The sequence below is a fragment of the Podarcis erhardii genome (assembly GCF_964252035.2).
Source record: "Podarcis erhardii genome assembly, chromosome: 2".
Classification (NCBI taxonomy): Eukaryota; Metazoa; Chordata; class Lepidosauria; order Squamata; family Lacertidae; genus Podarcis; species Podarcis erhardii.
The window spans coordinates 48895070-48922335 of NC_138498.1; the positions used below are offsets into that span (position 1 = coordinate 48895070).

Genomic DNA, 27266 nt, shown 5'->3' on the forward strand with positions numbered 1-27266 from the left:
AGTCATACAGCATTGAGGGGAAAACTGCAGGTTTCATTATACATGCAAGAAACCCCAAAGCAAATGACATAGTTTTAGAGTAACAACTTTGATATATGTGTATTTATTAAAAAACCCCACAAAACCCTGTATCATTAATTAGATATATTAAGTTATTAATTGGATATATACTAGTTGGATATGTTGATATATGAATGCTTTCAGATTTATAATTCATTACAATCCAGAGATGACTTGGAACATGTTTAACTAGAAATGTTTGAGAGGTTATACAAACACTAAAACAGTAAAGAATATCTCAGTCTGTGAAAAGTAGATAACTACATCTATATGGTTGGAAAGAACTTACTTTTGACTGGCTGCCACCTTTGGCATTGGCACTACAATGACTGCAGTTGGATTTAGTTGAAGGTCAAGGTGAATGAGCCAATTAAAGAGTAAATTAAGATTTTTTTGGCTCTGTCTTTCAGTTAGGATACAAAGAGAAAGTGCTAGCAAGACTGAAATGATGAGCTTATTCATCACATTGTTTTTTACCTATCCCCCCCCCTCTCTCTCTCTCACACACACACACACACACACCAGTCACTAAGGTTTTTAGTTTTCTAGTTTCATATGTTTGCCACCTAACATTTTATGCTATTTTATCTTTTACATTTCTGCTCCCTGAAGTCAATAATTTTATATCAGAAACTTGAAGTGCTCAAATATATATTTTTTAATTGGCTTGCAATATCTTTAATATGCTATTTCTCTTCATTTTCACCACTACTAAGATACAGAAGTGTTCACACATCATGGTAAGCCATGGTTAATGGTTTGCTATGGATGAGCAGATTGCTCCTGCTTTGCTTCTCTCCTAGAGTGAGTGGGGGGGGGGGCAGACCAAATCACAATATTTTGCTTAGCTGTGTGAGAACTGAACCAGGAATTGTGCTTTGTTTATCTCTAAACAAGCCGTGATCTGGAGCCAAGTTTTGTCATTTGCTTCCACTCGCAGTCTCCTTCACTCAAACAAACTACAATTTCCAGTTCATAATAATCTATGCTCTGCCGACATCCTGTTTTGATGCTAATTGTGACATTTATGTATTGATTGGAATTGTTTTAATGTTTTGGTTTATTGAGTATTATGCTTTGTATTACTTTGTTCTGATGCAAGCTGTCCTATGACTGTTTTGGTGAAGAACAGTATAGAAATATATTTTAAAAACAAATAAATCAGTCACATGTCTGAGGGAGAACATGTGCTTGGTTTCAACAAAGGCTTTTAAAAGACTTGTTGCTATGATTTGTAATCTGGAAATCAGCAGCTGATTTGTTTGAGTGGTTGCAGTGTTGTGTGACTTTTTCTTTGGCTATACTGTACAGAAATTGCAACTAAGATTTCCTCCTATAGGCCTACCTGGTCTTTTCTGTACTGGAAAACAGTACAGTAATTGCATAATTAAGACTGCAATCCTATGCATTCTCACTTGGAGATAAGCTCCACTGAAGTCAGAGGGACGCTTCCCTCCAAAAGAATAAGCCTAGAATTTGGCTGTGCAAGTGAAAAACATTAACATATGGGCATGAATGTTGCAAATCATTATGATGTGACCAAAGGGGCTTCGAATATTAAAGAAGTATTTTTAAAGCCCTTTGTGAAAGCACCTGCAAGTTTTAAGGAATGCCCTGAGCAACTAGTCCCCAGAGCCTATCCAGAATTTCATCCCAATGTCTTTGTACCACACATATTAATTTTAGCGTACAGGAAGCCTTTACTTCTAGCTATCGTCATTTTGCTGTTATGCCTTCTTCGGATCTATTAGAGTGAATTCCTCCCCGGTGGCCTCTTCTGCATTACTTTGGGACACGGCTGTAAATTTGTTGCAAACTTTATTCACAGGGGGTTATTGTCTTAGTAAGTACTTCATAATACCTCTCATTCTGATTACACTTCTGATGCAATTGTGGCTTTTTTCTTGCTTAGATTACACTAGATGTCTTTTTACAGCCAAAGTTAATGAAAACTTTTCACTACAGTCAGGGGAAGCCTCTGTTTTCCTTCTGTACTGTTTTTTTTTTTTTTTTTTGCAAGTTGATTTAATAAAACAGTGGAAAATATATGTAGGTTGGGTTTCAATCTTACTTCAGTGCACTAGGGAATTTATTCAGGATTTGAAGGAGCTCTTCCTTTGCAAACACTTCTTTAGCCAAGACTCCAAATCTCTACTTCACAAAAGGGCAGAACCAAATTGGTAGAACTGATAGCAAATGCAGCACTAGTGAATGAGCAAGATTCCATAAATTATTAGTTTAATCTTGTATTGAGACTTTTTTGTGGAAAGCAACAAATGCATTCAATTAATAATAATAATTTGTGGGTTTTTTAAATTAAGAATATACTTAAATTATGGTACAGTTGGTGTTCTGAAGTGACATGACACACTCTGGTTTCCAGGGAATACAATTCTCTATAGGTGGCATAAAAGTTTTACAATTGGTTTCAGGACTGTAAGCTTCTTTCTAGCTCCCTCCTGGGCCATTTTAGGGATCATCTCTTCAATGGATGTTTTTGCCTGCATTGCCTGGCCCTTTGATAAGATTTGTCTGCATCATATCATAGCCTTGCATACTGATACTAGGCCATTACTCGGCAGGAAGAGTGAGCTTGAAGTCCACTCCTACCAGAAATATCAGTGTTAAATAACTTGTGTGACAATTCACTCTGAAAGGTCAGTGTTCAATAGCCCTCGAAATTTCTCATTTCTTTCCCAAGGGGGGTTGCACAGTGGGCTGCAGAATAGAGCATACTGCAGGACACTAGTGTTTGACTTGATGATTAATTTGCAATTGGCTGCAATGAATCCAGTGTTGTGTGTGATTTGACTGTGTTAAGTATTGTTAATGTACTTGGTTTGTTGTGCATGGCCCCCTGTGTTTGAGTTCCACATTCCCAGATCCAGACTTCTTTGCTCCCTAAATCGGAAATGCAGTCCTTTCTCTGGTTTAGTGTGTTGAATTTTTTAATAGACTAAGGCTTTCTTTTTCATTATTACAGGTTATATTTTGGTACATTAAAACTGAGAGCTTAGACAGATATGATGTAGAACATACACAACTGGATCGTCTGACACTTTAAAGTGGTTTTGTGGGCTCCAATTTTATTTGAAAAACAGCATTTAGAAAGTTAAAAAACAACCCAAAAAACTTTCCACGTGTATTTCCCCAATCTACATCACTCACTCTTCTTATGACTGGAACAACAGAGTTAGTTACCCAGTGTCTTTCTCCCACCCCAAATGGCTATAATAGCAGCTTCATAATCAGATAAAATGGATGTGTTTACGCTACTCCTGTCAAAATCAAAACTCACCCACAGCTGCTTTGAAGAGGTAAAAACATGTTACGAGATCCCACCACAGGACTGTGGCATTACATTAAAATAGGTCCACGTTAAAATTCATTGTGAACACCCGGTTTTGCATAATAAGGGAAATTCCAGGGAGATTGAAATCTCAAGTTACTCATTCTCAGTTGGGAAAATATTTCCTTTTTCCTGACAAAAGACTTGCATTTCACTGCCACTAGCAGAAGAAGAATGAGGAAGAACACAATCCAGATCCCAGGTGCTGCCCTGAGGAGCTTAACAGAATAACAGGGCCACCACTCCATTCACAGCCTTACTGGCACACAAGCTGGAGTGAAAGGTGGGGCAGGTAGATCACAGCAATTGAACACAAACTGGGCCTCATATTGTCAAGTGATGGCGGTGGAGCCAGCTGTATTGGATCCTGAGTTGGCTTAGCCCCTTCCACCCTTGGGAAGCTACATTTTTGAGTTTTCCATTGGCTGCGGGAAACCTGCCAGTAGCATTTTACCCCATTCTCATGTTTAGGAGGCAGAACAGGGATCTCTGTAGTGGCGGAGTGATGCTGATGGAGACTAGCAAGGCTGGGTGGAGGGACACCTCTGTCCAATCTAACCTGGACTCCCTGTCCCCCACACCTGACACTAAGGGAGGGTTAACTCACACCTTTTATTTTGCAGTGTTAAGGTGTGTAGGAAATTTTTTTGGATTGTCATTATCATCATTCTTTCCCATATTCCTCTGGACTTCTGTATACATGTGTTTGTGTCTATGTGTAACAAAGGATTTTAAGCCTTATCTCCCTCCACTTAATTCACTCTGCATCCATAGTACTTCTTTATGCTTCTGAATACATTTTTTCTTAGAACCTTCAAGACTGGGCTTGCATGATGTGTCTCAGGCACATTAGAATTACAAAAGTCAAGGCATTGTGGAGCTATTCTGTCCGTATATTATAGCATTTAAAATTTACCTGAGAGGTTAGTGTATACTTATCTTCAAAGCATAAACAAAGTGCAAATGATAAATTTATCAACAACAATGAAAGTGTTTTCCATTTTAGCTGTGGGTTTAACTATATTTTTCTAAGCAGAATGTGTTCAATTTTAAGTTGCATTTTAAAAGTCAGAGCATGTATAGCATTAAACTTCTTCAGAATAAATCACATTCTTTAAGTTTTACAGTATTGTTTTGCTGCATATGGATTAAAGCAACAATTAAGATACCGTCTCAGTAATACAATAAATGCCCCCAAAACCTGAGGAAGGATACGCAAAAGAGCAGGAAAGTAAGTGAGAAAATGATGAGAAAGCAAACAAAGTGTAAAAAGTAGGTATGAAATAAAGAGTGTGAAAATAATAATTAGAAAGGGTAATAAAAATGCTGCAATGTAGCATTTTGTGGTGGAATGTGGGAATGGAACTGACAGGAGATATAGAATTCTATCAAATTTTAGGCACAATTTTCTATGATGAAGTGAATAAATATCTCTTCAGTAAATTCTGCCTTTGCCTAAACAATAATGCTAGTAAAAACAACACCTGTTCGCTCTAATTAACTTCACATCCTGATTATTCAGAATTAATTTCTATAAGGGTCCCCCCCCATTCATTTTATTGCATTGTTGCTGAATCTAAGCTGATTTTGGTGATGTAAATATATTGGAAAGTGAAAATATTACTAAATGTAATTGAATCTACAGGGATAGGAATATTCATTTATAGTAGAGTGCTTGGAACTAAAGGGTCTGACATTTTGCTGCCTGAAGAAAAGGACAAGATCGCCCCTTACAATTCTACGTGCCAAAGCTAACTAGAATGGCAATTCAATATTTATAAACTGGGTATAGGACAGAGATCCTTTACCACACCTAAAGGCAGGAGGCTCACTTAGGTGTTGGAAGGCAAGTTAGATGCAATACACCAGCTCCCCAACACCATACAACCAACCCCTCAGTATCTGTTGCCTGATGTGGCAGCCTCACTCTGCCTAACAATAGTTCTGGGCCTGACACTCCCACTTGACAACGGTAATATGAGGATTCATCTTCCAGACCCTCCCTCACACAGAGAGAGGGAGCATTAGCTTGCCCAGGCTCCTGCACCTTTAAGAGGGAGCTCCAGCAAACATAGATTGCATGAGAAGCTGCACTCAATAAAATTCCACCTTCTACACAACTATGGACTCTGTAAGTGCCCTGTCTTTTTTTCCTCTCTGGCTGCCATAGTTATTGTGACTTTGGTCCCTGTTCTCCGCTGAATCCAACAGCTTATTAAAGGCCTGTCCAAGACAGTGTGTTGTCTGAGGCAGTGGGTAAGATGATACCCCACTGTTCCATGTACAGAAGCAAAAAGTCTGGCAGTTTTATTTCAAAACTAGAGCAGGATAATGTAATCTGCTATACCTTAAGGCAGCAGGCTAGTTTTGAAGGTACAGGACAGACTACATGACACACACAACTCTTGTCTTTCCACAGAAGGGTGCAGTCAAGGAATTGCCATCACACACACACACACACACACACACACACACACACACACACACACTGCAGCTTCTGCCAGCTGAGGCAGTCACCTAATTCTGCCTAATGGGGAACATGAGGCCTGGGTGGCAAATGTGGCCTATCATGCCTCTCTGTTTGGTCCTTGGGACTTTCTCAAGACTGCACAATTCACTTGCCCTGCTCTTCCTTCTTCTTGAGTGCTTTTATCTGGGTAGAATGTTTTCTTGTACTATGATAATTCATCTTTGCTAAGATCTCTGGTTTCCAGTAGGCCTTTTCTAAGAAACTTGCAGGAAGTAGAAACTTCTTGACTTACTATTCCCCCCCGCCCCCAGCAGAATATGGTGAGATAGGTTTCCATTTGCCTGCTGGGTACACATACTCTATTTACTTGATATTTATTTGCTTTGCTCAAGTTGATTTGGATTAGAAGAGACTTTCTGAAAGGTCAATTGGCCCGTTGCTAATATAGGTACTGCACTTGAGCACTAATGTGTTCTGTTGTAGGAAGTAGTTAGGCGCTGGCGTGGACATAAGCTAAAACATTATGCTTTAAATATAACTTGAAGTGGAAACATATTGTTTATAACCTTGAAGGAAACTACAGCAAAGCGGGTTTTTGAAATGTTTGGTCTTTATGTTTACTACAAGAGGAGAAGAAAAAAGATGCTCCTCACAAATGTTATATGTCAAGTAAACTATTTGGTCTTGAGTATGTGCACTTCAAGATATTTCTATGGAAACTAAAAGCCTCCAGTATCTTTTATGAAATGCTACATTTCTTAATGTTCTAACTTTCTCTAAATCAGTTGTGCTCTTCTGATTCCCCTAATTTAAAGTTTATTATTTTTTGTTTATTCATTTTATTATTTTAGCTAACCTCACTCAAAAACATGCTACAATTTTTTAAAAAATAAGAACTTTTACATTCAATTTTGGAATAAATTGCAGGCCACACAGTCCAGCCAAAGTTAGTCACAATGAGTCCCACAGAAATCAATCAGACTTAACATAGGTGAAGGGACCCCTGACAGTTAAGTCCAGTTGCGAACGACTCTGGGGGTGTGGCACCCATCTCACTTTACAGGCTGAGGGAGCCAATGTTTGTCCGCTCCACAGACAGATTTTCTAGGTCATGTGGCCAGCATGACTAAGCCGCTTCTGGTGCAACGGAGCACTGACATCAGAGCAGCGCACGGAAACGTCGTTTACCTTCCCGCCGGAGTGGTACCTACTTGCACTTTTTTTGGTGTGCTTTCGAACTGCTAGGTTGGCAGGAGCTGGGACCGAGCAATGGGAGCTCACCCCATTGTGGGGGTTCGAAACCACCGACCTTTTGATCGGCAAGCCCAAGGCTTAGTTGTTTAGACCACAGCGCCACCCGCGTCCCTTAGACTTAACATAGTTGTGGCTAGAGCCTATTCTATCACTTTCAACCTAATTCCCCCCGAATTGTTCACATACATATTTGTATAAATTTATAAAGTATAACTCTCTCCACTCTCACAACATACTTCTCTATTCCCTCCCCCACAAAGTTCTCCAAGAAAAAAAGAATAAGTTAATTGTGCTTTATTGTATTGATCGTTTGCTTTCTCATCTGGTGAACTAACAAGAAATGTTATTTTATTTCATAAATTACAATAAACAACACAAACATAGTAAATAAAGACCCTATGGGAAATGTGATTATGTTGAAATAAAGGGCAAACGCAGAAACAGTCACTGAAGTACTGGTACCAGTTTACAATTTTGTTAATGTTGCGTTTGAGACTGGGAAATTGAAAAGAAAATTTGCTAACCAGGTGATAACAAATTATATGATGTTCATTAGTATGAAATCCTCTTTTAAAAATGGAACTTCTATGACATGATAAGAAAAAGCAATGACAAACCTAGAGAGAATCTTAAAAAGCAGAGACATCACCTTGCCAACAAAGGTCTGTATAGTTAAAGCTATGGTTTTCCCAGTAGTGATGTATGGAAGTAAGAGCTGGACCATAAAGAAGGCTAATTGCCGAAGAATTGATGCTTTTGAATTATGGTGCTGGAGGAAACTCTTGAGAGTCCCATGGACTGCAAGAAGATCAAACCTATCCATTCTTAAGGAAATCAGCCCTGAGTGCTCCCTGGAAGTACAGATCGTGAAGCTGAGACTTCAATACTTTGGCCACCTCATGAGAAGAGAAGACTCCCTGGAAAAGACCCTGATGTTGGGAAAGATGGAGGGCACAAGGAGAAGGGGACGACAGAGGACAAGATGGTTGAATGGTGTTCTCGAAACTACCAGCATGAGTTTGACCAAACTGCGGGAGGCAGTGGAAGACAGGAGTGCCTGGCGTGCTCTGGTCCATGGGGTCACGAAGAGTCGGACACGACTAAACGACTAAACGAAAAATGACATGATAAACATTGGGTTGAAAAGAAACAATATCAGGGTGTTGCCATAGCTCAGTGTAAATTCCTGTGGGCATTACAACTTGCCATGTGGACTTGGTGCTGACCACATGTACAAGTTCTTGCTTTGGAGGCATTTATTCGCTAAAACAAAATATTATGTCAAGAAGTTTACAAATGCTACATTGGTCACTATTCAACTGCCCTAGTGCACATTTGGGACTATGCAGGGGTGGGGTGAGTAAACATCAAATATAGAAGATGATTCTATGATTCTATGATTCTATGAAAATGATCCATTTTACCATGCATAACAGGGAGGGACAACCTGTACCTCTCCAGATTTGTTGATCTACAACTCAGACTGCTCCTGATGATTGACCATGCTGGCTGGAGTTGATAGAAGTTTAAGTCCTGCGACATCTGGAGGGCCAAGAGATACCACTGATATAAAGGCATAATTGTAATGTGAGTGCACAAAAGAGGAAGAAAACAGAAAAAGGATCTTAAAAGAGTTATAAAACCGGAACCTTTAAGAATGTTCAAGGCAACAATTATGTACTGTTGCACTCAGTTTCTTTGTATAGTAACCATTATTATATGATTAAAGGAATCAGCATAAAGCCATTTCCAACAGTGTTCAGAAAGCTATAAAGGCCGACAGCCCTTTGTGGACCTGCCTGTTGTAAATATTCTGAGGCTTGAAGATTATTCTTACTCTAACATGAGTATATAGTAGCTTCAATTTTTGAGCCTAATCTTATCTTGTTAACTCTTGATTTTAAAATATGGTATACGTAATCCATTTCTTTACAAACCTAAATGGTATTTAAAAGTCACTAGAGTTCTCTGGTGTGGATCAGATATTTAGGTTTAGAATATTTGGGTTCTTGATAGTTTTAAATCTCAGAAATTTATCAGAAAAATCCTAAAATAAATATTGGCAAAGCAGCATTTTAAAAGCTAATTCTTTAATACTAACCAGACAGCTTGGATGAGGAATAAGCTTCAATAAATGGGAAACAGGCTGCAAGGGCCTTCACTATGAAGAGTAGTGAGGATGTGGAAATAGAAATGGGTTTTTCATTACCTGAGGGATTATGCTCAGACAAGAAATGCCGAATATGCTGAGGACCACAGCTGCACTTTGACTGCTGTTGTATTAACAGATAATAGTGAAACAATGAAGCTGTGCAAGAAACAGCTATTAGTTCTCAGAAATACAGAAACAGTTACTTTCCTTTTCTTTAGCTTGAATTGCCCTGTTTACACCATGGTGTATGTCCAGTGTCTAACATTTTATAAACAACAGATTTGTAAATTAATGTGCATTCTGCTGGTGTGCACTTAAAAGGCTCACAGAAAGCAGGTGATGGTTTCACACATTTCTGTTTTTTCTCACTCCTTTGTTACAATTGCTTCTGGGGCTTTAGTCACCACTGAAGTTAAGCTGACTCCCAGGTTTACTCTTACTCCATTTATTGAAAACATGAAGAGCTGTCTCCACAACATCATAATTGCTAACACTCATAGTCTCACACTTCCATCCCCATCTTCTTTCTAACACAGGCCTGTTGAGTTCAAAAAGTGAGGCGAAATCTTGACTGTGGGGTGCTGTTGTTTTTTGGCCATATACCATTTAATCTCCTTTCCATTTCTTGTACGCTACTGTAGATTTGTTCTGCCTTTGTCTTCATATATACATAGTTTGCTATTTTCTTCGTTCTGTGCAAGATTGAATTCCACTTGACCTTTCACACTTACATCTGACAATTTCTGATTAGAGACATTTTTAGTAATGGACTACTTTTCCTTACCTTATAGGCTTTCTGGGTTTTCTCCTGGTTTAGTTGCCGTACTATCATATCTACACGTGATGTTAGCTTTGTTGCTTCCAATTATGTCTTTTTTTGTAAACTGGGTATGCAGTGATGTTTAAACCACCAACCTCTGGAAATAATTTTCCTTCCTCTGCTGCTGTTAGAATAGAGTTCTTCACTCTATTTAAACCTAGTCTCAGAACCCTAGCCAGCCCAACCTGGTTAACTCCTAACCAATTGGCACTAAGGGCTGCACCTGCCAAGTTTTCTATTTGGTCCTCATGCTCTGGAGACTCTCAGTCTTTAAACCAGACCCCTTAAAATCTTCATCTAGGCACAGCAACCTCTGCTATTTCAGGCACTGCAGAGTTAATGTTGACCCTTGGCTGCTAAGTTCCCTCAATGTCTCACTCTTGTGATAATTTAATTCCTTCACAGACTTTCCACTACAACCTGTGATTCAAATTCTTGGCTCCTTGCTGGCTTCCCTAGCCTCTGCAAGCCACAGTCTCCTTTCCCTGGCCTTTTGCTCCCACTTCCACATTCTGCTGCTGCTTCACATGATGACCTGACTGCAATGACAGTCTCCAAAGGCTGAATAACTTGACCAGCCTTTTATGCTCAAAGTTCTCCTTCCAGCTAAAGTTTTAAAATTTGAGTGGAAATCTCCCCTTGCATCAGGCCACAAATCTGCTCCAATGGGGTGAGGCAGAATGTCCAATGATCTGTCTGGTTATAAACTCACCAGGTTTCTTTTGGCATTTTAGTTTTTTTGTAATTTGGCTAAAGAACAAAAGGGTAATTTCCTGGGTGCCTAGATCCAGGTTTGAGGCAAGTACTCTTTGGTGAGATTTAAAATCACAAAACATGTGGCAGAGTAGAGTGTGGAAATAGAGGCTGTTAGACCTTTAAAATATCTCCTCCTTAGTTCAAGAGTTTCCCACTTCCCCTTAGAGTAGAAAGAGACTGCACGTTTGAAGAGTTTGTAAGAAAAACCATTTTTAACTTACCAAAGATAAGATTAATGTGCTTTTCCATACAGTAGCAAGAAAAGACAGGCAGTACAATTTAGTTTCAAAATTAATAAGTGTTTCTAAATTATTTGCATAGAAATACAAATAAAGCCACACAGTCTATGCTTGGAGCAACCAATCCTGACATCCTTACTGGTTGGTTACATGGTGGAAAAGAGACAGAGAACAAAGGCTTTGATATAACCCTTTCTCCCAAGCTTAGGGCATGTCACCTAGCTAAACCTTGCAAGATAGCTTAGTCTATGGTCTCAACCTCTCCATGCATTAGACTTAAGCATATTTTGTTATATTAGGATGAATTGTCCCACAATTTCAGTCTGCTATATATAGGACCTTTCTCTCAAAGCAGTTCTTGTTTTGACGGAACGTTAACTCACAGTTCAACTGCTCCAATCACCTGCAGTACTATTGAATATACATTATATTTCTTACAGCCCCTAGCAGCAAGTGAATATAATGTATACAGAATGAATTCCTATAAATATTACTTTAAAAACAAAATTTTACCTCATAAAATCTATTTAAAGAAGAATAATCTCTCTACAGCCCTGCACCTATTTAAAAAACATTGTGATTTTTGAGCAATGTAATGAACATCTTGTAAAGTAAGTCTCAATGAACTAGTGGCTGAGAGGAACATGCCTACCCTTATACAAATCTCACCCTGGGTGTTGATGGAATATATTCAAATGAAATGTGCATTATTGTCAGGACAGGTGCTAGAAGCAGGTCAGTCATAACTCACACGACTTCAGTGAAGTTAATTCTTTATTCAAAGAAACAAACAGCTCCAGAGAGCAGGCCTAGTGAGCACAGCAACTCTTCCCAGTAGATCTTGCCCCAATGAAGCATCTGCAAGGACTGAAGATCCCCAGCGTCCTACAGCTGCCTAAGCCTCCTCCACTCCCAGATCCTTACCAAGCAACCTGAGACTCTGTTGATGAGTCAGTCTCTGCTCTGCCCTCTTCATACCTCTTCTGATACTGGGAGACCAGGGGGAAAGGAGCTGGTCTCAGCAGGAGGAGGAGACCCACTGGCTTCTTCAGCAGCCTGACTGATCTCTGCCTCCCCCCCCCCCACTTATGCCTCTGATTCTAGACTGCTCTCTGCCACAGACTCTTCTGGCTCACCAGAATCCTGTTACATCTTCAGCTTCCGACACCACCCCCTCTCAGTCTGCTCCCTCTGACCATGCATTGTCGTCCCACCACCAATCCCCTGACTCTTGAGCCTTCTTCCCCTGGGGTTCTCTTGGGGGTTCCCTAGCTGGTGCATCACTCCACTCCTCTGCATCCAGCCAGACAGCTAGGCTTAAGTCCTTGGCCCTGCCCCATCCCTACTCACACTTGTTTGGGCAAAGACCAGCATTCTGGGTGACCTTTGGCTGGTCACTGCTTCTTAGTCTGACCTACCTCACAGGATTGTTGTCAAGATTAAATGAGGAGAAGGAGACCCATGTATGCTACCTTTAGCTCCTTGGAGAAAAAGATGGGCTATAAATGCAGTAAATAAAATAAAATAAAGAAAATAAAGCAGGCTCAATCAGTTTCAATAAGGGCAGGAGAGGGGATTGCACTGGCTTAGGAACTTTTTCTCCAAAATGTTACAATATTAAAACAGATTAAAATGGACACCAGCATTTATAAGCACCTGGATACGCTTGCCTAAACAAGAATGTTTTTAGCTTGTACAGAAAATAATACAGTGAAGGGACCTGCTTGATATCAATAGGCAGGGAGTTCCAAAGTATATGTGGTGCCACACTAAAAGATTAAGTTCTTACCAATGTGGAATGGGTATTATGTGGCACTTGTAATAGTGCCAGTTCCACTAACTGAAGCAGTCAAGAGGGGGCAGGATGCTTGTGGGATTGTCTTACCGCAGTGTTATGCCACTATCTCTACAATAGCATCCCTGTCTGTCGGTGGTACAGAAATAAGAACGGGACCTATTTCCTTCTTTGATGGGACTGTTCCACAGTAGCTTCTTTTCCAAACAAAATCTTCACTGAAATTAAAGACAACGGACAAGGACCATATGCCCATAGCCATACTAATTCTGGCACTTCTTAACATCTGGGGTGGCCAGATCAAGGATGACAAGTGCAGACCTTTTTAGCCCTATGGCTGGCTGAATGTTGGTTACTAATTAATCAAAAAACTTGTAGGCCGTTTCTCTCAAGGCCTGGTATGATAAAGTCTGGCAGTACTGGAAAATATGTCACAAAAGGTATGCTTCCTTAAGGGCAGCTTAAGAAAGACACTTTTAATATTGCATGGCAAGTATTTATTGATCATGTTGCAAATGAAAACACCTTTCATAGAGTCCCAGCATCATAACCTGGTTTGTGGAATTATTAGCTTGAAATGTATCTTCTTATCTGGATTTAGTGTGTTGAGATTTTGAAACTGGTCCTTACAGTGACCCTGTAAAATAACAAAGTTTTTTTTAGTGAAATGCAGTTTTTATTTTTTCTTCTTCAGTTGGTCCTTTTTATTGTGTTTCTCTTGAGTTGTTATATATAAAATAAAATTTGGTTTAAAAAATCACACATGCAGCAGAGATTACAAATCACTTCTGTGATTTAGTTTGACTTATGTAGAGAGAGTATTAGGAAAGTCCCATGATTTTATGTAACCCTCTGTTGCATGTCTGACCCACAGAACAAAATCTGCTGCTCACCTGGAGTGTGTCTGTGGAAAACGTTTCATCTTTATTATTATTTAAAACATTATCCTCCCGCCTCCCTCATTAATTCCACTTAATAGCATAAATATGGTTTATTAAGAATACAAGCAGATCTTGGCCACAGTCACTTTGGCATGTTTGTCTAGGACTAAAAGTGGTTATGGTTGTGTTTACAGTATTATAAGCCCCCAAGAGTTTTAATTCTGTTTGCAAGAAGTTCTCTCAGCTTGACTGTGAGTTTTTACTGTTATTCTTTACATTAGGCAGCACAGGATTCAGGAGTTCTCATTTCCTACTTCCTACTAATCCCTAGATGTTGTTTTACTCTCCTTGTTGTGGCAAGAAAGGTTACATGCCATTCCCAGTGTGTGATGAGATTTCTATGAATAGCTCTAGAGAAACTGTAGGAGGAATCTTTTGCCCTGCTGTGATCAACATGGGTAAGGGTGGTCAAAATCACTTGAAAATACCTATGCTGACAAGAGGGTGGATCCTGGAAATAATCTACCCAAAAGCACAAATAGTCAAGTTCTTCGGGGCAAGCCTCATATTAATCTATTGCTTTGCAGACCACTTATGCACTGAAAGCAATAAGCTTTTGATTGAATTTGCAGTGACCTGAAAGGCTACTTAACCCATACTAGCATAATGACATGTAAATATATGTGTGTGTGTGTGTGTGTGTGTGTGTGTGTGTGTGTGTGTGTGTGTTTAAGCATCTTTTGCTGATTGATATTGAACTGAAAAAAGAAATTGAGCTGTACATGCCATATGATGCCATTAAACAAATTATTGAATTTGCATTTAATTGACTGAAGAGTACAGTTAATACTGGGATATATTTTCTTGCTGTTTCTATTTTAGCTGTGTTTTGCAGTGAAATTTAAATGGTGCTCTTAGTTTAATAATAATAATGTTGTGTTAAAAGTAACACATTATTGAACTTGGATGAAATCAGATCAATGGAAAATACTTCATTGATTACTTCTAATATAAAGAATGGGATTTACAATTAACCAATAAAATATTCTTACTGCCTCCTCTGGTCTTTTCCCAGCTAAATAGTCACAGGGGTGTTAACCATGTGTTAACCCAGAGTCGCTGTGAAATCCTCACAATTCAGCAGTTCCAGAGTTTTACCATTTACTTATTTTTTTAAAAAAAAGTTTATAGGTTTTACATAATTTTATACATTTTATCTTTAACTGTTTCGAAATATTAAAATAAAAGGTTCTTTCAAACCTTCGGACCTCCTTCCTTCCCTCCATGGGTTCCATATTCAAAGAAAAATATTATTTACCGTTACCTATCTGTTATATATCCATAGTTACCAAAGTTACCATTTACTTATTTTACACATAAAGCCAAAACTTTAGAAATGAACAGCATGAAAAAGCTGCCCACTAAAGTTTTAATGTAGGCCTCTGAATTCTTAATATACTTCATTCTGTGGAAACGTCAAAAATAATTGTTGGTGATCGTATAAATTCTCATTTTGGCCAGCAAAGAAACTGGCATAAAATATTTTTTTAAGTGTAAATGCTGATTGCAACATTTGAAGTTTGCTTCCTTTGGGCTTGTTTTCTCTTTTTTGATCTGTTAATGGAGATTAGAAAACATGGAAGAACAGGAGGTGTGGGATATATTTTTGAACAGATTAGTTAACTCTTAAATGAAAAGCTAGTTGGAGCCAGGGCTGTCCCTAGAGAAGGAGGCAGATATTGACAACTGCCCCAGGCTATGCACTTTGGGAGTCCTTGAATCTGGCATTAGTGACTACAGGTGGCAGTCTTCCTGCCTGGTCAGACCTGCCATCTTCTGCCCACTCACAAGACATTCTCCCTTCTCCTTTCCTAGACCAAGAAAGAAGGTAGGAAGTGGAGGTGGAAGACTCTGTTGGTACAAAATTGGAGGGGAGGAGTAGTCCATTGCTGTTAAAAGTTGCAGCAAAACATTCCATCTTGGCTGTATTCTCACTCACCAGATTCCTTCAGGTTCTGTGCCTGATTCACCAGATTTCTCCAAGCTTTACCACCTCTTAAACCATTAGGTTGTGTTCAGCCTTTGCCTCTGTCCCTGTGTTGTTATTTAACTCAAAACGCTGCAGACCTATTTTACAATCAAATGTTGCAAATATAGAGAAAACAATTGCTTTGATGTCATAATGCAAAAGTGAGCGGGTGGAGAGACAATTATATTCTCTTAACATTATCCTTTTAAAGTCTTAGTAGCACAGAGAACCTCTGCCAGGGAGATTTTGATACCACACTTTATTTGTTTTGTTTTATTTACTTCCTTTCATTTATTAAATTGGAGAGCCCATGAGTCTCCAGGCATTGCTGCATTAATTAAAAATAACATGATGCAAAATTCACAAGTGATGTGCTGTAAAGTTTTTAGTATAATTATTTCTCCCCCCCCCCTTTAAAAACCCTTCACCTTATTAGGAGAAATACAAACTACCGAGGTTAAATGTTTTAATAAGAACCTAATTTTTTCCCTGAGAGAAATAGATGCTGTGATTGAAATTAAACATGGAACCATGCTGTTTGTGATTAATGCTAGCAAATAGGAGGCAAAAGGAAACTGTGATTTTTATAATAGAGATAGGTATTCTAAACAGTGTTCCTGCAATCACAAGGATATATTAATGGGGAACTTATTTGTCACTGAAATGGATGGTACACTTCGATATACACAAGACAAGGTTTTGATTTAATGGTGCAGTGATTTCTGAAGCCATATTCTACAAAACACATTTGCAGTCATTTTACAACTGATGTGTTAATTTAGTGGCCCGTTTGGATGATCAAATCCTGACTTAATAAACCAGGATATGGATATACTGTGGGTACACCAATCTTTTGCTACTTTTTGCAAAACAAACCAGGAAGCTGCAATTAATCATGGCTTCCTTTTACATCTGCAGTGGGAACTATGGTGAATGTGTTCCAAATAAACCAGATTTGGATGCCATATTTAAATATGGCTTCTGGATCTTGGCCTATTTACAAACCATTCACCATAGTTCCCAATTCAGAAGTTGTGTGTGTGTCTGTCAGTAGCCTAAGGTTGTAAATTTTAAACTATTGTAGAGGGACAATGAGAAAAATGACGAACTTGACGGGTTCTTTTACTCCTACTGTAGACATTATGCTGTGCTACATCTCTGAGCAACTGCTTCCTTGACTTCAGTTAATTGCTCTCCATTTCTATGAGTTTAAGAAGGTATGAAAGACAGAATAAATTATTACCTACCATTAATGTTTTACCATGCCAGAAATGCAAATATATTTAATAATAATAATAATTTTTTATTTATACCCCACCCTCCCGCTCAGAGCGGCTTACAAACAATAATAAAAACAAGAAGAATGATTACAACTTAAAAACAAAAATAAAATACAACATTAAAATAATGGAACATTAAAATATTAAAATGTAGCCTCATCGCAGGAGGAGAAGGAAAAGAAAAGAAAAAAAGAGAGAGGGAGGGAGGGAATCAAATTGGCTCCAAGCCAAAGGCCAGGCGGAACAACTCTGTCTTACAGGCCCTGCGGAAAGAAATCAGATCCTGCAGGGCCCTGGTCTCATGAGGCAGAGTGTTCCACCAGGCCGGAGTCAGAGTTGAAAAGGCCCTGGCTCTGGTTGAAGCCAATCTAACTTCCTTAGGGCCCGGGACCACTAGGGTGTTGCTATTTATGGACCTTGAGGCTCTCCGTGGGGCATACCGGGAGAGGCGGTCCCGTAGGTACGAGGGTCCTAGGCCGTGAAGGGCTTTAAAGGTCAAAAACAGCACCTTAAATCTGACCCTGTACTCCACCGGGAGCCAGTGCAGCTTGAAAAGCACTGGGTGAATATGCTCCCATGGCAGAGACCCCGTGAGGAGCCTCGCTGCAGCATTCTGTATTTCAAGTCAATCTTCTGTAAATATGTTGCCTGGCATGAACTGAGACTTCTTTGCAACTGCTTCTTGTGAATTTTGTCTCTAAAGTCTTAGATATTGCTGGAATTTTGCTTTGGTTTTTTATTCAGAAATTTCCAATGCACTGTAAGGATAATGCTCATGTAAGTAACACAACATCTGAAAATGTTTTTCCCCCGCCTGCAAGTCTTGCCAAGCACAGTGAAAGCTTTAGATAATACTGAGCAGTGGGCCAAGACAATTTTCTCTGAATTGTCCATAGTGAGGCACCAATTTTCATGCAAAGGAATTAAATTTGATGTGATACAATTTAATTAACAGTACAACATGCATTAATTACAAAAGTTAAAGTTGACTTGCTGTGATCAGACAATTGCTTTCTCTTCATATTACTCATTTTCGATTACCAGCATTAAGTTTTGACTTCTTTGTCCAGAGACATTACAAAACTGAACAATAGAGCTACAAGCATAAAGTGATCCACACTGAGGCAATAAAATAAAGCCATAAACTTCACATATAGATGCGCAGTTGGGATCTATACTGGTGGTGCAGACCAGGAAAAAATATATTGCGGTTGTGGTGGATAGTTCAGTGATACACAAACCCAATGTGCAGCACCTGTGAAAAAGGTGAATTCCATTGTTAGGGATCATTAGGAAAAGGATTGAAAACTTCCAATATTCTAATGCTTTTGTGAAAACCTTTGGTGTGACTTGCATGGAATGCTGTGTACAGTTCTGGTGACCTCACCTCAGAAAGGATATTGTAGAGGTAGAAAAGATCCAGAAAAGGTCAGCCAAAATGATCTAGGTAGGGTGGAAGGATGCATCAATTTGCCTATAGGAGGTTATAATGTTCAGGACTTCTTAGTTTATGGGGCAGGGCTCTTAATACAGGATGACACATAACATGTAATAGGTATTACTGAAACCTAGTGGGATGAAACTCATGAATGGAATGTAGAAATTGAGGGATACAACGTGCCCAAAAGAAATAGGAATAGGAAGGGTGGAGGAGAAGCATTATATGTAAATGACGTGTACACTAGTGAAAAGAATCATGACTTAGAGTGTGGCAGGCTGATGGCAAGTATATGGGTAAAAATTGTAGGAGAGGGAAATAACAGTAACCTTATGATGGGTGTCTGCCATAGACCTCTGTGAGCCTGAAATTTCCCATTCTGCCAGCTGACAACCAATACTGTTCACATAGAATCATAGAGTTGTACCTTTCACTGATATTTCTATGTGGGGTAGGTGTGGGATTCCAGTATAGCATATCTGTACATGTGACAAAAAGCACACTGTTTTTTAAACCCAGAAGCAAAGTGTTACATCATATGTAGTCTTTAAAATGTGCTCTTTATTGGTTTCGTCACATCTTCATCCCAGAATCCATTAGCTTTAGAATTGTCAGGAAATGGAGACAAATGTGTTAATGCTAGTACATCTGCAATATATTACTTTCAGTGAAAAAGAAGACTAAAAATATTGGGACAATATTATGTGTAATCCTATCTTATTTTTCACTGCACCAGCTTGATGTGCAGTATCAGTGCTTTCATTCTGCCAAGAGTAATGTTACAGTGTCTGCCTGATAATTGTTCAGATATCTTTTCAATTACAGCATTCGACACTGTTTGTGACAGCTACGTCATATATAAGGGTGCCTTACAAAGGATGTGTTTAAAGTATTTTGTTACATGCCTGCTGCATTCTTATTTACATTTACTCAGTCAGCAACCTTCTTGTTCCCTCTCTTGTATTTATCATATATGCTTCTACAATGCCTCTCCACCCACCCATAACCACACTCCCTATGATTCCAAGGCTTGCTTTTAAAAATGTATATATTTTGGCATTGTTTCAGAGAACCTGTTAATAATAATAATAATAGTAATAGTAATAATAATAATAATAATAATAATAATATACCATCTCAGAGCGGTGTACAGCATTAGAAGCACATTACAAAACATCAATGATAAAATCATAATAAAAAACATACTGACAGCTGACAGCCTACTAGTAAAATAGTCATCATAATAACAATCCTTTCCCCCACACTTTCATAGGACATAGATTGTTTAATAGCCATAAGCCTGGGTAAAGAGGAATGCTTTTTCCTGGCATGGTGCCAGGCAAGCCTCTCTGAGGAGAGCGTTCCACAATCGGAGTCATCACAGAAAAGGCTTGTTCTCTTTTTGGCACCCTCCAAACCTCTCTGGGATGGGGGCCATAGAGAAAGGAGTCATGTGACAAGTGCAGGCTCTGTGTCGGTTTTTATGGGGAGAGGTGATCCTGAAGTCCTGAGCAATATATGACTTTATAGGCCAAAAGCAGCCCTTTGAATTGGGCCCAGAAACTAATCAGCAGTCAGTTCAATTGTGCCAGGATTGGTGTTATATGTTCAAACCGTCTTGCTCTAGTGAGCAGCCTGGCTATTGCATTTTGCACCAGCTGAGGTTTCCAAACCGACTTCAGAGGCAGCCCTACACATAACACATTACAGTAATCCAACTTAGAGGTTATCAGAATGTATACCACAGAAGTTAGGCCATCCCTGTCCAGATAGGGCATGGCTGGGCCACCAGCCAAAGCTAGCAGAAGGCACTCCACATCACTCTGCACTACCCGGAAAAGCTCTGCTGGGTGGCATAATGAGGATGCAATTGAAGCTTAAAGTATGCCTTCTTTGTTGCGTTCACTGTCACTGAGTGAGCTCCAAAATGTGCACTCACCATGGTTTGGTTGTATTCATCTGGAGTTTTCCTCCACTTGTGTTCAAGCCGTCTCCCAGCTTGCTTCTTTGCCCTAAGCTTGGGAGTATACCACAGAACCAATTGGGCTCCACAAAGCAGGAGAGGGCACTCAGGAGCAATTGTGTTGATGGCCAAGCCATATGGATACAGATTGACCAGGCTCTCAATAGGAGGGCAAGTCATATCAGTCAGAGAAAACCCCAGAGTCTTCTGGAAGCCTATTGGATCCATCAGCCTCTCAGGGCGGACCATCCCAATAGGTCCCCCACCTCTGCAGGGGGGACAGAGTACTGAAAATCTAAAACACAATGGGAAGTGATCTGACCATGACAAGGGATAGATGTCCTATATCCCCCACCTTCAGATCACCCTCTTCACATCCAGTCCCTTCCCATCCCACCCATACAAGACCCATAGTCTGACCTGGGACATGCATTGGGCCAGTGACATGTTGGGACAGCCCCATGGTTCTCATGGTAGCCATAAAGTCTTGAGCCACCCCAGAGCCAACCACCTCAGCATGAATGTTTAAGTCTCCCAGAATCAGCAGTTTGGTAGTTTTCAACACTGCTTCTGAGATCAGACTTGGGTGCTAAACCAGCAGAATCTCCAGTCTGTCCTGATTACCCAGTGCCAGGACCCTCAGAATCACATAACCTATGAAACCAATCACAGAACCTATGATTGGGCATATTCTCAGAACCATGATACGTTGTGTGAGCAAAAGATGTGTAAAGATCATACATCTTAGAAAAATCAAATACAGTGGACGCTCGGGTTGCGAACATGATCCGTGCGGGAAGCACATTCGCAACCCACAGCATTCACAACCTGCAGCGCCGTGTCTGTGCACACACAGGTTGCGATTCGACGCTTCTGCTCATGCACAAGAGCCGAAACCCGGAAGTAACCTATTCCGGTACTTCTGGGTTTGGCGCGGTGCACAACCCGAAATCACGCAACCTGAAGCATCTGTAACCTGAGGTATGACTGTACTCAATGCTAATCTGGCTCACCCAAGATATCATTTGCACATTGCTCAGTGCATACATACGCAATGGCAACATCACCAAGGCCAATGAGTTATCTAGCTGTCACCCTTGCTCCAATCACAAGATATCTTTTTCTCACAGTCTTACAGTTTACAAGGTTGGGGAGTCACTTAGAGGGGTAGCAGTCTTGCAGTTTGCTTATTTGGCAGCCTCCTAAAATTGCCAGCACAGTTCATCCCAAAGTGAAGCCAAACCCTGTAGGCTTGGTTCTTCATTTCTTGGCTGCAACATCCCCTTTGAAATCTGTCAGGAATTTTTGTGAAAGAAAACTGCATATAGATTGAAGTATTAGCGCCTATGTTTCTTAATGCACTAACAACCTGCTGCAGAGAAAATATCTAGTTAAAGGAGAAGAATGGCTGAAATGGCAATCACTTTGAAATTAAAGAAACAAAGTCTGTCCTCTTTATACTGAGGGCATTTAACAATCTGGCACTGGTATGAAAAAAGAGAGAGACAGGGCTCTTTTTTTCAACCAGAACTCACTAGAACTAAGTTCTGGCACCTCTCAGGTGGGTGCCATTGCCATTATAAGAGAACAAGGGAGGTTGTTCATGTTGAGTTCCAGAGCCTCTTTTTCTAGAAAAATAGCACTTGGTAGAGGTCTTCATGTTTCAGTGTATACTCTGTGCACGTAGAGCTTCACCTGCACTTCATGAAGCATATATATTGTATTCCAACTGTGTAAATAATATATTTTGTGATATCTAGCCTTTTAAGCCCAGGATAGCTGTTCTGCAGGCTCAGGCTTGCTTTTTCAATTTAAATTGTAAATATTTCACTGGATGCAGCAGGCTTCTATGTGTCAGCTGTCATCTGCTCCTGGGTCCCACTCAGATTGTGCCTTACAGCTCTAGAACTTAATAGTATCCTGAATTTACTTAAGGTAAAGGAATAGTTTCAGCCCTATCTGACATTGTTAAAATTGCTTGTGGTGGCAACACTGAATGATTTTGTTGGAACAGTTGGCAGTTGGTGATATCAGTTCACCATTGGACACACCACTTTCCTTCCTTCCTTCCTTCCTTCCTTCCTTCCTTCCTTCCTTCCGTCCGTCTTGTTCTGAAGACACCAAACCAGCTCACCTTTACAGAACGAGAAGATGATACAATTGGTGACTTCATAACAACTTCCATGTTTCTAGAAAACTTGTCCAATGTGCCTCCTTATTCCTTGGGCTCAGTAAAACAGCTTGAGATGGCTCCTCTACTCCTAGCGTGCTTACCTACTCTTTTGTGACAGTAACTCTTGTGGACTTTTGTGGAGTAACACTTTATTACTCCAAATAAAGGTATTGCCCAACTGTTGGCATTTTTCTTAGGGGACCAACATAGTGTTTTATGTACCTTGGAAGAACGACAAATTTAACTGTTCAAGAGCATGATCTACATCCAGTAGTGCTTGGTGATATATTGATAAAATGTCTGAAACCAGTATAGTGCTCAGATTGTGATACTGGTTTCAGACAATTTGAACTGGCAATACATTGCCTGGGGAAGAAAGAAGCAGCCAAGATAAATTCCAGACATCGTGATATATCAGAATATTGCAGTATTTAGCTGCTGATATATCACAATATTGAAAACCAGATATCGCCCAGCCCTACCAGCTGAAGAGGGACTTTGCTTTTGAGGGCTTATGCAATATTTTCCAAATTTTGGCTTGTTTGCTTCTGCTATCTTACTTATCATTTCAGGCTGATGGCAGATCCCTAACAGCTGGACTTTATATTTCAAAAAATGGGGACCAGCCATTTCTTCTTTGTTTTAGATGTAAATTTCAACCTCTAGCATCTAACAGAGATCAATCCATCAATGTCTGTAATATTCATTTTGAGTCTAGGTCTAAATGCAGATCTTTTAGCTATAACTTTTACCCAATTTTCACAAATTGGTTGGTCCATTTTAATTGATATTGCTAAACTGCAGATTTATTTCCCCTTTAAACTTTCCTTTTTTAAAGGAAATATTCTGCATTTCTTACAAGGAGTTATGAAAACGCAAAGGAATCTATAACATGCTTGTATTAATCATCTTTGCCTACAGGCATCTGTCTTGTAAAGGCAGATTTTAGGTCTTCAAAGGAATGGCTTATGAATCCTACCTAGCTTCACATATGTGTGCCATAGGTAAAAATAACACTTGGAGAAAGACTCTGTAATAGTAGCAATTTTGAGATTAGATATGAAAATGAGCAAATTCCTTAGAAGTTATGTATGTTTCAAGGCAAGTGTAGAAAGTGTGCTGTGCTAGAGTAGAGAATTTGTGTTTGTGGGCATATCCACATGGTAACTTTCCACACTGGCCATGTAGCACACTAACATAATGTTTTCTGAAAATAGCCTCTGGGACAATTTAATTCTATGTAAAATCATGTAATTAGCAATGTGGAATCATGGGGTGGGGGAGCCTTGGACAGAAATAACTCATTTGACTTACCTGCAGTCATCAAGAGCAACAAATTGTTGTTGACATCCGTCTGTCTTGGAAGACAATAAAAGAGTGCCTCTTCAGGAGTGAGGTCAAACCATTAGAGAGTTACAATTTCTGCTGTGGCTGTAGAGACTGATACAGGAGAGACATGTTTTGTTGCAGCTGGGGCATATGAAGATATCTAGTTGTGATGATGCAGGTGTACCATGGTGTTTCTTTTTCTGTGTGCTCCCAGCAGACATTCCTCCTCTGGTTACTGCTGTGGATACATGACATTACTGATTGTCTCCAGGTGCTGCAGTCATCGGCAAGTGATTCTCACATGGTAGGGTTAATGTTGCCAGCCTTCATTTCTCATTTGCTGACATTTTTGTAATGCACATTTGGTCTGCTAATGGGCCTGGTGCCTGAAATCATCTACCTGTAGAACACATCCTTGGGGATCCTGCCATCTTTCTTTCTGTGAACATGACCAAGCTAACGTAGACAGTCCTCAGAGGAGTGCGGACATGCTAGAAATGTGGGCTTGGGAGGGCACATCTTTGAGACTCTGTCTTGCCATGCGATGTCCAAAACCTTCCTGATGCAGTGCTTGTGGTAGGCATTGAGGCATCGCTCCTGACGGGTATAAGTTGCCCACATCTCATAAAGCAGCATGCTCACCATGCATGCCTGGTAGGCCTTCATCTTGGTTCTGGTCTTTAATATCACCTTTTCCCATACCCCTTTTTATAGTTGAGCCATTGCCATGGCTGCCTTGCCAATACGCTTCTCTCTCTCTCTCTCTCTCTCTCTCTCTCTCTCTGTCTCTGTCTCTCTCTCTCTCTGTCTGTCTCTCTCTCTCTCTCTCTCTCTCTCTCTCTCTCTCTCATTTATTTAGTTTTTCAAATTTTGAAATTTACAAACAAATGTCAAACAACCAAAATAGAAAGAGAATTCCTTAGATTCCCCTGGACTTCCCTCCTCCCTTTTGCGGGTCCTTATGTTAACTTTTTCCTCCTGCATCTTTTCTATTAATCCAAATCTTTTAAGTCTCCATTACACCCATAATTCAATGTTAAACTACAAGTGTGCCAATACACTTGTCCAGCTCATTGTCAATTGAGAGGCTGCTGGTTTTGGCAGAGCCCAGGTAGATAAAATCATCTACCACCTCAAGCATGTGGTCACCAATGCTGATGAGCTGAGTGCTGGTGACTTCCTGACCCAGGAGCAATATAACTGAAAGTATTGTGTACAAATTTGAGGTGTCTAGGTGTGTCATGGGGACGCAGGTGGCGCTGTGGGTAAAAGCCTCAGTGCCTAGGGCTTGCCGATCGAAAGGTCGGCGGTTCGAATCCCTGTGGCGGGGTGCGCTCCCATCGTTCAGTCCCAGCGCCTGCCAACCTAGCAGTTCGAAAGCACCCCCGGGTGCAAGTAGATAAATAGGGACCGCTTACTAGCGGGAAGGTAAACGGCGTTTCCGTGTGCGGCTCTGGCTCGCCAGAGCAGCGATGTCACGCTGGCCACGTGACCCGGAAGTGTCTCCGGACAGCGCTGGCCCCCGGCCTCTTGAGTGAGATGGGCGCACCAACCCCAGAGTCTGGCAAGACTGGCCCATACGGGCAGGGGTACCTTTACCTTTACCTTTAGGTGTGTCATACTGCCCTATGACAATTTGTTGTTCTTAGGGCTGGCTTTTTTTAAAAAAAAGAAAATTACCCATTCTTATTTCTAAAATAAGGTATATGACCGGATAGTACGCGAAATCCCATTCATCAGACCCTTCTTACTTTCCGTTAGCTTCTTGATCCTTTTTATGCACCCTCCATTTTCTGTGATTCAGTTTGATCCTGTTTCTGGGGGAGAATGAAGAAGAAAAAATAAAGTGAAAATCCACCCATCTTGGGATTTCAACAGGATCAGGCTTTAGCAGCATTCAAAGATGAGGGTATAGCTATCAAAAAGGGTATAAATCAACCCTTTAATCACAACCAGAGCCACGCCAGAAAAATAACATAGTTCTTTTTGAAAAGACAAGACAGTGTTATTTACCATTTCTCCTCAGGGGTAGGTTTGCATATACAAAGAAATTGGGCAAAATGGCTTTGAATTTTGCTCCCTGATTCTCTGCCTGATTTGAACTGAAAAGCTGGAGTGGGCAGGTTCATAGCTTTGCAAAGAGCTATGGTTGACATGTTCTGTTTTGTCTCAAGTTTACTGCCACACCAGTTTGATGGCTGGCCAGCTGCAGACCCCAGCAGCATTTTTGTTGGTATTTGTCAATCATACATGCCCTGGAATGATTTCAAGGGTATACAACCTGCCACATAACATCCACATTAGATGGTATCATGAACAGGGAAAGCTGACAGGTCACATGTGTTTGCATGCAATGCAGAATCTCTGGGGAAACTAGTGCAATGAGACAGGTAATATAGATAATATTGTTGAAAATCTCTGCATGAAAATATCTCATAAAAAGTAAGCTCTAAGCAATCACACACCATTTAAAGCATTAGTCCACTGAGTCCAGGGAAAATATAAGCATAGACTCTTATATGTGCATGCATGATGTCTTTCTTTCACGGCAAAGGATCACAGTTTCACTGCTACTAGCTACAGTGTAAAGTATTTTAAATCTCTGCAATATTGCATGTATAGATACAAACTGATAATGCACTGATAGGGCAGACTTTACTGAAAGCTTTAAAGTTGCAGTCATAATGTGCAATGCAAGTAGCATATCCACAGTTTTGATAACTCAAACCTTCTCTTGAACGTGGAATATTCCTGCCTCAGTAAGGCTCTTCTTGAATCTGGGTTCACTATCACTTAGGTCCTTCTTGCAGTCCATATGTAGTGGTAGTCTGCTTCTCTTCTTTTTTCCCCCTCCTCTGCCTTGAATGTCAGTTCTGACAACAGAAGTGCCCAGCCTCCCACCTGTTTTTGAATTACAAAGTGTAGGTGAAGGTGCCTCTAAGGTGATATCCAGAGTTTTCCTGATCTGGAAGGTTGGGAAAATTCATTTGCATGAGTCTGAAATTTCCCATTCAAAATTAAACATAAGATGCCACAGCTGCAGCACTCCTGTCTTCCCAGCTAAGTAAGCAGATATTATGTTGAGAATCTAGGCTAGCAAAGCCTGGTGTGATGCAGAGATTACACAGATAAGTGCCAGAGATGTGATTCTGGCACCTTTTGTAGTGCTTTCTGTTCTCTGCCAATTGATTTGTGGCATAGAAGTGGCTTCCCTTGCCAGTCCTTCAGCATAGGGATTTGTTGGCGCAATAGTGATGGGGACCAGTGGGAGAGAATTG

The 27266-nt window shown here is 40.2% G+C and overlaps 1 protein-coding gene and 1 long non-coding RNA gene across 20 annotated transcripts in view; one reads left to right on the forward strand and one right to left on the reverse strand.

The window, feature by feature from the left end:
• TENM2 (teneurin transmembrane protein 2) overlaps window positions 1-27266 on the forward strand; it is a 782612-nt gene that overhangs the window by 587969 nt on the left and 167377 nt on the right. The window lies entirely within an intron of this gene.
• On the reverse strand, window positions 13370-15893 carry LOC309333460. Its single transcript, XR_014152528.1, has 2 exons — window positions 15776-15893; window positions 13370-13532 (listed from the first exon to the last, which is right to left on the reverse strand). It is a non-coding gene; the product is annotated as an uncharacterized lncRNA (long non-coding RNA).